General features: G+C 44.8%; 1 long non-coding RNA gene and 1 pseudogene across 1 annotated transcript; both read left to right on the top strand.

Moving 5' to 3' along the window:
- Positions 1–4,155: 4,155 nt before the first annotated feature.
- Positions 4,156–7,102, top strand: LOC124700654. The gene is made up of 3 exons (XR_007001794.1): positions 4,156–4,878; positions 5,210–5,658; positions 7,026–7,102. It is a non-coding gene; the product is annotated as an uncharacterized LOC124700654 (long non-coding RNA).
- A 1,475-nt stretch (positions 7,103–8,577) lies between these two features.
- On the top strand, positions 8,578–10,147 carry LOC124704395 (annotated as a pseudogene).
- The last annotated feature ends 2,726 nt before the right edge of the window (positions 10,148–12,873 follow it).

Genomic DNA, 12,873 nt, shown 5'->3' with positions numbered 1-12,873 from the left:
TGCCTCCTCCGCATACTCGCCTCCAGGGACGATTACTTCTTGCCTTCCGACGGGCCAACACATAGCTAGAGGAGGAGAGTGAGGCCACTGATGCACCTCCTGCGAACATAGCACACCGCTAGTTATTACTATCCCGTCGATTTATGTAACGCTAGTGCCGCCAGCACATAGCCAGGGTTCCATCCAGATCGGGGAGAGCACAAACGAGACTGTGAAATGGTTAGGGTTATCCTTGCTCTAAATTCTAGGGGGCTACGGACATCATTTATCTTTACGAGTATTAAATTGCAATAGGTGACTGCCTGGTGTCACAAACGGGCCGGGCCAGATACTTTATCCTAGGCCCAATGCGCTAAAGAGTTTCTCCCTCAACGCACGCCTCATCCTTTTGGTCTCTTATGCCAAAGAGAGATGTACGACCCAGCGCGGCCATGGGGGACCTCTCGCAGATGGAGGACCCAACGTGGCAAAGGCGCACAACCATGATGCTTCCGTGAGGGTATACGCCGCTCGGCCCGTGTCTCCGACAACAGCACCAGCTGTGCACGGGCGGACGACGAAGACCATCGCTTGTGCAGGCAGGCAGGGTGGATCAGCGACAACCAGCGATTTCGTTCGACCGATTGTGGTACTGTATGTTCTAACACAAAATCAGGGACGGCAATTCCTGACAAAAAACTGAGTGTCAGGTGTCTGATGCAGGTACGAGTTGTGGTTCACCCGAGTCTCCGGCGTCTGATGCAGGTACGGCGGCGCCGTCCCCCACCTCCCACGTCCTCCTGCCCAGCCACCCTCGCCTCTACCTGTCCTCCCTCTGTATCCATTCTCTCGATTTCACCTCTCTTCTCTCTACAGCACGCGCAGACTAGACGGGGAGACGACCATATGTATATGAATCTGCTTTCCCTTCTATCATGCCAATGAAGGAGCACGATGTACTGCAGGCTAAAACGATGGAGGAAATAAAGTGCACGGCCGGACTGGAATCCAATCCATTGGAACCAGCGTTGCAGTATTTTTCACGCAAAAGCCCAATTTGCTGAATTTGGCTAGCTTCTACATGGTACTCCGTTGGAACCAGAGTAGATCAGACTGACACTTAATGAATTAAGATGATTTTGCAAATGTGACAAGTTTTTTTGTTGTTGAGAAAACAGTACAATGCAAAAGCTCACAAAGACACACTCATCATATGAAAGCACACACGCACACCCTATCCATATGAGCACCTCCGAAGAACTGAGCCAGCATATCTTGAAGTTGACGAAGTCACCACTGACGCCTCGTTGTTAACGGGTACGTCACCAAACACTGAAAGCGTAGCGTCAGTTAAATCTTAGAATTAATGCACGTAAATGCAAGCACCCATGCCAACTCTAGAAGTGAAACCAATTGTTTCTAGATAAAAAAATGTATTCCCTACGATTCATATTAATACATCCATATTAACAACAGTTAATGTAAATAGGAGGAAGTAACTCTTTTTTCTTAATGGAATTTCAGTGAAATAAAAACTTGTTGGCATGACTGAACACAAACTTCTCTCCTCTTCTCATTTATCAGTTCATCAGTTCATTTGTTTTAAAGGGTCAACGTTGAATCTACCCTGACCAAATATTGAAAAAGTACCCGTTGTTCTTTTCCAGTGTTATCATATTTTATTGGCGATTGCAAATAAAAATTCTCTAAAAAAAGACCACATTCTTTGTTTACATGTTTCAAATTATAGATGATAAAAAAGATTTTAAAGACCGTAGCAACGCACGGGCATTCAACTAGTATATACTAGAAGAGTGACACTGCGTTTGGATATTTGTATTCGAGCCTAGTATTGGGCATTGGCATTGTGCTAGACCGAATATCTCAATTTCACGTGTTTGGTTGGCTTAAGTATTCAGGCTGTGCATTCGGGCTCAATATTGAGGTTGAATTTATTGGCCTACGCAGCCCACTCCCGAATGAACCAGTCTCGAGCTCGACATCCTGAGGTATTTGGCCCGAAGCGTTTTCCTCTCGCCCATGTTTTATCTCGTTGGTACGCTCGAACCCTAGCGATGTTCCTGTCGCCGCCCGGCCCCTCCTTCTCCGCCTCCGGCGAGGGTGGGCGGCGCTGCCTCCATATTCCTCTCCGGTCGCCGCCCCGCCCCTGCTCTCCGCCTCCGGCGAGGTAGGCCACCGCCACCATTCCCTGCCCCCTCGTTCCTGGCCAGCCGCCGCCCCCTCCTTCTCCGCCTCCGGCGAGGGTGGGCGCCGCCGCCTCCATACTCCTCTCTGGCCGTCACCGCCTTTCTACCTTCCCGCCTCCATGCTCCTCTCTGACCACCACCGCCGCCCCCGCCCCCTGCTTCTCCTCCTTCAGCGAGGTAGGCCACCGCTGCCAGCCCATGTCCCCACTCTCCTAGCCCGCCCCGCCTTCCCCTCTTCCCTCTCTTGCTGGTCATCGACGACCTAACACTGATCTACTCTAGCCTCCCCGCTTCGCTCTCTTGCTTGGTCATCGGCAACCAGAAGGAAAATGGGGACAAATGAGATGCAAAAATTGTAATTTGATGTTCAGTTGTACTCGTGTGATTGGCAAGTTCAGATTTCAGTAATGCTTTAAATAATGACTTGATGTTCACATAATAGATGTTTGTTGTATGTCACAAAAATGTTTGATCACCCAAACGCAATACATCACTTTGACCATCCAAACAGGACTTGGCATTCAACTAGGATATCAACTTCGTGTAAACCACGTTCCTAATTATGTATTAGTTTGTGGAAATTGAAATAAAAATGCCAAAAAAAATATTTTAAATGTTTGGAAAAGGCGTTTGGGAGACGCGGCTGAGGAGCGACTTCCCCAAACGCGGCACGAACAAAACACGTCCCCCAAACTTTCAATCGGGCGCGGTTTGGGATGCTCTAACGTTCGCCGCCGCCACATATTAGTTACTACTTAGTAGATTCTACTCCATCCCAATTCTCCCATCGCTGAAGTGCAGCCATCCCCTTCCTCACCGCGGCGGCGCCTCCTCTACTCTTCAACTGCCCCCTCCATCTCGCTCCCCCCTCGTGGGGCATGGATCATCGCGCTGGCCGAGATGGACGGCCTCGGCAGTGGCAGTGTGCGTTAAATCCTGCAATTGACGAACACACGGCGCCGCAGGATTTGGCTTCGGGTTCTCCCGATGTCTTCTTCCCTTCTCCCCCTTCCCCCCTCTATCTCTCTCAGTTTATCTCTCTCAGTTTCTATCTCTCTGCAGGCACCCCCGAATCGATGGAGAAGCTTCACCGGAGGATAGACGGAACTGAATGGAGGTGGAGCCCTGCACACATCCGACGTCTCCGACCTCGTCTACATCGGATTGGACGACATAGTGTCCTGACCGGCAATCGGAGAGGTGCTGAGGCTCGTGAAGATCGTGAATGCCCACTTCCCCATTAATGTCTCCGTGACATTGGGTAATTTGCTTGACCCAAAGGATCAATCACGGGTAGGCTGGTTCACAGCTGCCAATTTTTTATGCTGCTTGCTAGCTCAACATTTTGATGCTTCCTACTGACAACTATCTATCCGATCCTCACCACATTACAGATGCTAGGATTTGTTGTCCCTTGTGGAAGCTATCCGTCTTTTCGCACACAGTGTGTTTGTGGTTTTGTCCAAACTAATATGAAGTGATAGACCAATACTGTAGAAGGCAAATGATTAATTTTGTGGTTGTGATGTTGCATATCGGAATTGTATCGATAATTGGAATGACCATCCTTTTGTATTTCTTGTTTTATCTATTTTCTGTCCGAATGTTATATTCATTTGGGAAGTTTACATATGATCCTTACTAGTGAGAGATGAAGTATTATATTGATAAGAATGCTGTAGGCCTATTATTGTGGTGATTATAGATAAAAAAACAGCAGTCCCGTGTTCTGAACTGAATTAGGTTTTCATTTCTGTCAGTTATATGTCTCGGAACTTTGTATGTTCGTATCCCAATGCGAGAAGACAAATTTTCAGTCAACACTAATTTGTAAATTCTATACTCTTAAATCTTGGTGTATTTATGGATCTAACTTATTACGTTGTTCTCCTGTAGATTTGGATCTAGCAACTCTGGAATTCAACCTCGCCTCTCGTATTACTGTGTATCACCATTCTGGTTCAATTAGCTGCTAACTTGCTTCCCATTTACCAGTCTCAGGTACACAATCCTTCCCGTAAAAAAAATACACATTCTTGATCCTTTGCCTGCTGTTTGAGCACACTATATGAATACCTTCCTGGTCTCCTTATATGTACACAAATAGAAGATATAATAGGTGAATATGGGCAAGACCAATATAGACTTGGAAGGCTATGATGAAGATGTTGAGAGCTGTATGTTTTGTGGCGACGTAAGCATGTTAGTTTACTTGTAGTAAAATGGAAAAAATGAATGTTGCTATCACCATGATGATTACATAGTTTTTTCCCACTTACCAAGAACAATGGACAAGTTAAAAATATGTATCATATCGAGAACCAAACCGTGCAATTTGTGAAACACAATTTGATCTGTATGATCACATATATCAAAATTTACCAAGTGGTTATCATGTTTTGGAGGCAGTACTCAATTGCCGACATTAAAGGGTAAAAAGGTTTCAATACGACAAACCAAGATTTTGAATCATGTGAATACTACTAAGCTTTTTCTGCTCCTTTATATGGAAACATAACACCATGGTATGGAAAATAGCTTAATTAAGCCTATTTGTCTCATGCATGCTTCAACACCTTGTTTTCTAATCTAAATCATGATTTTGCTTAACTTCGCTTCAGCTTGGATATCTATGCTGGTAACTTTTGCTAGCCATCAAGGAATTTTGCATGCATGTCAAGGTTGCAGTTTGGTTAGTACTTCAGAATATGCCTTTTTTTTTTGTCTTGCCAGTGAATGCCCTGTACACTGTACACTGATCATAAATAATGATTTTGCTTTAGTTTACTTAACACCCTTATTTACCTTTTCTTTGACAAAGTCAATGTTATGATGTGCCTTGCTAGAAACAAAAACTTTTTATCTCACACGTTTTATATATCCTTTGTTTGATGCCATGAGTGCTTGCATGCCCAACAATTCATTTAGATATTAGTGAATATTTTCCATGGAGTAGATCATTCAATACTCACAATCTGTATTTCTGGATGTTTTCATATGCATGCCACGATCAATTATATAAGGAGATTAGCAAACTTCAGTTGCTTAAAAGGCATGATGGCGGATGATCAGTGTGCCCAGACTTTCCTGCATCGTCCAATATACTAGAGACGAAGTCTAACAAGAAATCAAGGACCTCGTGAGTACTATTTAGGCAGTCGGCCTCATCAATTAGTCATGCCAATGAGATATCAAGCCCTCGATTCCAACGGGGCTACGGACAAAAAAGGTCCTTTCAAGATTCTATTTCCCCTTGGGTCTATCAAGCTGAACAGTTCGTGGGGATATAAGAAGATCACACTTAGACAACTGTCTACACTACCTCTTTAATGATCCGGATTCCATGACGCGTAATTCATCTGTCCATATATATTACTAATTTCATATTCATCACCACGGGCAAGGAGAAGTCGTCGTGTTATCCTTCATACCCTTGAAAGAACCATAGAGGGCATCGCTTCCTACCAGGCAGGTGAGGATTCGAGTGGTGAGTTTTGGTTTTCCGTGCAACTGAACCCTCTGTCTATCTTGGGAAATCACAGGGACAATGGTTGTCCCAGAACTTAGCAATTGGATACTTTCTGAACCTATAGATTACCAGGGATGCTTCCATGATTTGCTTGAGTACACACATATAAACGTCTTGTCATGTTAGCTGTTACTGGCCGCTATTAGGTAGGTCACGGAGTCATTTATTCTGTAAGAATGCATTCCTCCATTGATTGCATTGTTACATGGTATTAAAAAACATCAGTCTGCTAATGAATCTCTTAGAAGTAGAAGCTTTGACATTATACATAAGAATAGGGAAACTAAATTCTAAATCATGAGCAGTTTGTCTTAGAAGTACTACTCCCTCCGTCCATAAATAGATGTCTTATATTTGTCTAAATTTGGATGAATCTATACACTAAATAGTGTCTATATACATCCAAAATTTGATAAATCTAAGACATATATTTATGGACAGAGGTAGTATATCATTTTAACAGATCTCAACCATGAGTAGATGAGGCAGGGGTGGCTCCTCATATGGATATGTCCATTCATGTTGTACGGGTCTATGCCAGTTTGTGTAACATTTGGAATAAAATAATGTGAACATCAAGCAAGGATAAGAGAAGGAAGTTAGTTGTGCCAAGTATGTATAGGGAATTGCATTAAAGAATTTCCATGACATGTATCTTAGTATCCTGAATGTTACAATATGTTCTAAGCTAACCACTTTCAAACACCATACTAAGCCATTCACTAGAACAAATCAGCCAGAATTGCTGGGCTCCTAGCTGCACTATCTTATGACAGAACATGATATCGCCAATATGACTTAGCTTAATGTAAGCTACTAAGCTATTCCCTGTGATACTGATTACCATGGTAAACCATCCATAACTACCACCAACAAACCAGAGTGACCTGACAAACCATGAGTAGGCAAACCTTATTATTTGAAAAAAATTCAGCAGATGGAGAGATTTTATCGTCAATAGCTTAACTGCTGTCAACATGATGTGGTATAGTTTTCTGACACCATTCCATTGTGTGTTGAGTTGTTAACAAGATATTGATTAGAGCCAACTTCAATTGCAATGAACCCTTTGTACAAATATGTGTTGAAGCATGATATGCATGGTAGTTACCAGTTAATGGCTATGGATTTTCCTTTCAGACGAATCAACACCCTAGTTAGTCTAGGAGTCATTCCTATTCACACGATCCTTTGCATCATTATTTTACTTTTACAAGCAGTAGTGGTTGTACTCTGTTACAAGTTGGTGCTACTATATACTTGCATAATGCTTATAATTTTTTTCCTATATTTTGATTTGTAACGTGCAGATGCCTTTCATTCATCCAAAATTGCAGCACAAGAGCTCGATGATGAAGCCTGAAGAAAACCTGCACCTAGCGAAGTGTTCAAGATCATTGGATCTAGATATATTGATAACTAGCCAGATTTGAATATTTACTTGTATTTTGATAGTTGTGCACCTGATCTGTATTGTGGATTCCTGTAATGTACCTTTGCTGTTATATGAGATAGTTGTGCACCTGGCCAGGGATGCGAAGTTCCTGGTTGACGCGGAGCAGGAAGCAGAGGAGGAGCGGGCGGCCAACGCGGCGTTCGATGCCGAGATGGAATGACGCATGGAGGTGGCCACTGCAGAGGACGACTCCTCCGACATCTCATGGTCATCTGATAACCCTGATGTGCCTACCCCAGAGGAGAGAAGGGGTGGAGCAGAGGGTGTTAGTGTTAGTGGACTCCTTCGAGACGCTCGAGAAGGCTGATGATGCCGTGAACGAGACGCTGCAGTGGTGCTTGATAGCGGACGCGGCGATGCACCAAGCTCTAGCGGTCGCACGGTTGGCGGCGGAGAAGCAAATAAGGGAGGGACGCAACGATGGGGCCGGGCCGTCGGGCAACAAGTAGCCTAGGGTTTGTATCAACTGTAGTTTGTAGTACATTATGTTTTTTAAATATTATTCAAAAACAAAAAATGGGTCGCCCTGCTAGAACCTAGACGCAAACGGACGCGCGATCAAAATATGTCCGCGGTGCGACGCAAACAGACATGCGCGATTACTTTTAGGCTTCGGATATGCGTCGCCCCGTTGGAGATGCCCGCAAAGAAAAGAAAGTCCAATTTTCTCGCGGATTTCTAACAGGCACGTTTGAACCGTGAAGTTAGCGGTGCGTCATAAGAAAAATAGGAGTACTGGCGGCGCAAGTAATCAGCAGCAATCGATCAATTTTGAAAAAAAGACTTGAATACAAGTGTCCCCAGTGGCCATGTTGATGAACTCTTTCCACCTCTTGAAGAAGACCGACTACTGCCGTCTGCACATGGTTCTCTTAGAATGAATTGGTTCGGATTGACACTTTGACTATCTAGTTCGCGATCCCCACCTTTTTCCTACACCCATTTCATTGCTATCAGCATAGTGAGGGATATGAGATCTCTGTAAGTAGTACTAGCAGCGCAAGTAATGAACGGCAATCGATCAACTAGAGCAGCTCAGGATGAAACTTGCACGTTGGAGCACTGTACCAACCCGGCGGAGAGTGACATAGCTGGAGCATTAGGAGAAAGAACATATTTTCCTTGTCCGTGACTGAATAATTTAATAGTGTGCCAGACACCAGACAGGGTCAAAGGCGAGCACGAGGAACTGCAGTATTCCATATTGCATGCATCGATCCTTCGGTTAGCGGATAGATCTTTAGGCTTGCACATGCAGGACTCTACCAACCCGTCGTCCTAGAGCCTATATATATCCTTGTGCCAACGCGTCCATGGCATCGCGGAGCAAGTAGTAGCCTCGGCGCGCGCAGCTGGTAACGTGTACGCATCATTCATACACTGCTAGCACGTACAGCACGAGTGAGATGGCGGCGGTGACGGTAGAGGAGGTGAGGAAGGCGCAGCGGGCGGAGGGTCCGGCGACGGTCCTAGCCATAGGCACGACGACGCCGGAGAACATTGTGTACCAGGCAGACTACGCTGACTACTACTTCCGGGTGACCAAGAGCGAGCACCTCGTCGATCTCAAGGACAAGTTCAAGAAGATGTGTAAGTAGTTTCCGTTCGTCTCACATCTGCATATACTGCATGCATATTTTTGAGACGAATGAAGTACGTTGTATCTCAATATAGTATAGGAGTATATTGAACAAAAGGGCTAGAATTCAATTGTAGAGACTACCTAGTTAACATCAGCAAGCAACTAGACACTACATGACCCCGTTCACTACGTGCATGCATGCATGACTTGACTGTTGACTCGTGATAGATAGAATGCATATAAGAAAAGACTTGCACGCCGAGTTTATTAATTAGCTAGCCAATATATGTGCGTAAGAATTCTCCAATAACTGAACAACTTGCCTGAATGCTAGGTTTTGACACCATCATCGTCATCCGTGTTGATGTCGGTGAATCTATATATACATGCAGGCGACAAATCAATGATACGCAAGAGATATATGCACTTGACTGAGGAAATCTTAGAGGAGCATCCCAACATCTGCGCGTACATGGCGCCCTCGCTAGATGCGCGTCAGGACATCCTAGTCGCTGAGATACCCAAGCTGGGGAAGACGGCGGCGCAGAAGGCCATCAAGGAGTGGGGCCAGCCAATGTCCAAGATCACGCATCTGGTGTTCGTACCACCTCCGGTGTGGACATGCCGAGCGCCGATTACCAGCTGATAAAGATGCTCGGCCTCAGCCCATCGGTGAGGCGCGTGATGTTGTACCAGCGAGGGCTGCTTCGCCGGTGGGACGGTGCTCCGTGTTGCCAAAGACCTCGCCGAGAACAACCGCGGCGCTCGCGTGCTCGTCGTCTGCTCAGAGATCACCGCCGTCACATTCCGTGGCCCTACCGAGACCCAGCTCGACTCGATGGTCGGCCAGGCTCTCTTTGGAGACGGTGCAGCCGCGGTGATCATCGGTGCGGACCCCAACATGGCCATCGAGAGGCCTTTGTTCGAGCTGGTTTCGGCAAGCCAGACAATACTGCCAGACACAGAGGGCTTCATCGAAGGCCACCTCCGGGAGGTGGGGCTCACCTTCCACCTCCACAGGAATGTGCCGGTGGCCATCTCCAACAACATCGAGCGCGCGTTGGTGGACGCATTCGCGCCGCTGGGCATCGACGACTCGGAACTCCATCTTCTGGGTGGCTCACCCTGGTGGCCCGGCGATCCTGGACATGGTGGAGGCAAGGGCCAAGCTCGACAAGAATCGGATGCGTGCCACCCGGCACATCCTCTCGGAGTACGGTAATATGTCCAGTGCGTGCGTCCTCTTCATCCTCGATGAGATGCGCAAGCGCTCTTTGCAAGATGGAAACGCCACCACCGGCGAAGGCATGGACTGGGGCGTGCTCTTCGGCTTCGGCCCTGGTCTCACCGTCGAGACCGTAGTCCTCCACAGCATCCCAATCTCCGCGCCATGATTTAAAATTATCTTCCCTTATCTATCACCTCAATAATTTACTCATCCTCCTCGAGTGTGGCTGAGTTAGTCGTGTACAAGTACGTCTACCTTTCACAACCAGTGTGTAATCTCTCTCTCTCCCTCTCTCTCTATATATATATAATAATAAAAATAAAAGAGCTTCTTGTTGGTCCGTCTGTTTGCGCCCCTTACTTTCATCTAAATTACAACTAATACCACCGCCCAAGTGAATAACTGTTCGTTTATGGTTTCCATCCGACCGCCTACCCCCCGTTTTGTGCATACCAAAGCGGGGCTGGGCCACCAACCCACAATGCAGCAGAGATAGATGGTGTTGTAGTCCAAGTCGAACTACTACCTCCATCCTAAGACTTAAGGTCTACATTTTTTCAGAAAGTCAAACTATGTTAAGTTTGACTAAGTTTTTATCAAAAATTATTAACATGAAAAGTACAAAATCAAAATCATTAGATAGATAATAAAATATATTTTTATATGGTACCTACAAAATGTCATATTTATTAATAAATAATTCTAATAATTTGGTCAAACTTTACTTCGTTTGACTTTCTGAAAAAAGTATAGGCCTTAATCCTTGGGATGGAGGTAGTACAAGCATAGCATACAAACACGTCAACAACATATAAAAAAAACTTTTCACGCGGCGGAAGCCGCAGACAAGATCCCGATGGATTGATCTGATTCCGGACGCCTCCTCTTTACCGGATGGTTTCATCGACGTCCCTAGGCTACTTGTCAGACAGGATAAGGAAATACGACCTGGAAACTTTTTCCACCAGACTCTATCGTATCCTCAGCAATTAGAAAATATGCAATTATCTATCGTACCCGCAGCAAATCAACGGTGAGATATTCTATACTGCAACCTGCGGTATTGGGTACCGTAAAAACTCTTTAGTTTTACTCCTCTGCCATTTGGGGCTGCGCTGCGATTTAGGGCTGCTGGTTTTTGCTTCCGGTGATCGATCTGCCCGACACAGAGACAGGTTTAACTAATGTTTGACCCCATTGATTTCAGAAAATGGTACTGCTAGCACCATGCAAATATTGTACGGCTTAAAAGGGTTGACTCCACGGTGCTCGAGGCACTATCCCAACTTAGCCGTTCTTTTGTCAATGACTAAATTCTAGTACAGTACCAGAAAACCTCAAGTACTTGAGGGTTCAATACCGTCAAAGAAATGTGATTTCCCCCCAGGTTAATAAAACCTGGCGGTACCTAGTCAGGCATTTTCTGTGTCCGGTAAAATAAATTTGCTTGTGGGTTGGCCCTCAGGTTTTATTAACTTGTCGGGAATGACCGTCAATATAATTAGCTTCCTGAGAGCTAAGATACCATCAAAGTAAACTAATATGCTGGCAGTAAAGCAACGCCAAGTTAAATCATTACACTGACAGTTTAGTACCATCAGTCTAAGTAGTTATGTTGACAGTATACCACTGTCAAGCTAAATCATTAGACTGGCAGTTTATAACCATCAGTTCAAGCAGTTTGGTACCGTCAATTTAAAGAATTACCCTGACCATGTTGAACCGCCAAAGAATCTCTACTTGTATGAAACTGGCGGCTAGTCCCCCCATCAGGTTAATCTGGTATTTGGGCTCATCTAGCTCCATATCTGACGGTGACCATCAGGAAAAATGTACAAGATCACGTCTGTGACCATCAGGAAAAATGTACAGATCACGTCAGGAAAATGTATTCCACTAGTGGAAAAGAGGCCTTTCGTCCCACCCTTTAGTCCCCGTTTTGAACCAAACCGGGATCAATAGGGGGTATTGGTCCCGGTTCATCATGAAAACCCTTTAGTCCCGGTTCGTTTGGACCCTTTAGTCGGTTGGTAATACAAACCGGGACTAAAGAGTGATCTATGGGGCAAAACCCTTTAGTCCCGGTTTGTATTACCTAACCGGGACTAAGAGATCTGCTTTAGTCCGGTTCGTATTACGAGACCGGGACTAAAGTTTTACCTCCCCATGCACCTCCACACACACCCCCCCGTGGATCGCCTTTTTTAACACTTGTAAAATAGAAAAGAAAATGATACAAAATTCAAAAAATAAAATGTTTTCGGATTCTTGTATGTTATGCAACCTACTATTAGGGAAAATTAACAAATTTGAATTTTCACTTATTTTGCAAAAATGTTTTGAAAAATGGTAAAACCGCAATAACTTTTGCGTACGACGTCGAAAAAAAACGTATAATATATCAAAAAAATCCTGGGAAAAAGTACATGAATAAACAAAATAAAAAATGGAAGCTAGATTAATAGAATCTCAATAAAATCAGTCAAGTGAAAATTAACAGAAAATAAGTCATACATCATCATCCGTTCCCGTGAAGATTACATCACCACGGCTAGAGCTGGTATAGCACCCAAATCATGGCGGACCAGCATAGCCAGATTTTGTGTAGTATCACCGAGATAGTTCTGTTTCAGTATCAGCAGCTTGGACAGAACAAAAGAGTACAGAAAATGTAAGAACAAATTTCAAAATAATAGGACGTGAAGTGTAAAGCTAGAAGCACGTAATACAGAAACAATATAAATTGTACCTGCTATACGACCCCTTTAGCTACTACACTTTCAGCCAAAATGAATATTCATGTTCAACAGTTGAGAAAGAGCTGACACAATCCACGGCTTTGGATGGATCTGGACAGATTTATTCAGAATCATGTGTCCCAATCACCGGTCA

Source organism: Lolium rigidum, chromosome 3 (assembly GCF_022539505.1).
Source record: "Lolium rigidum isolate FL_2022 chromosome 3, APGP_CSIRO_Lrig_0.1, whole genome shotgun sequence".
In the NCBI taxonomy this organism is placed as follows: domain Eukaryota; kingdom Viridiplantae; phylum Streptophyta; class Magnoliopsida; order Poales; family Poaceae; genus Lolium; species Lolium rigidum.
The sequence above is the reverse complement of the archived record's forward strand: the minus strand, read 5'-3'. Positions and strand labels throughout refer to the sequence as shown.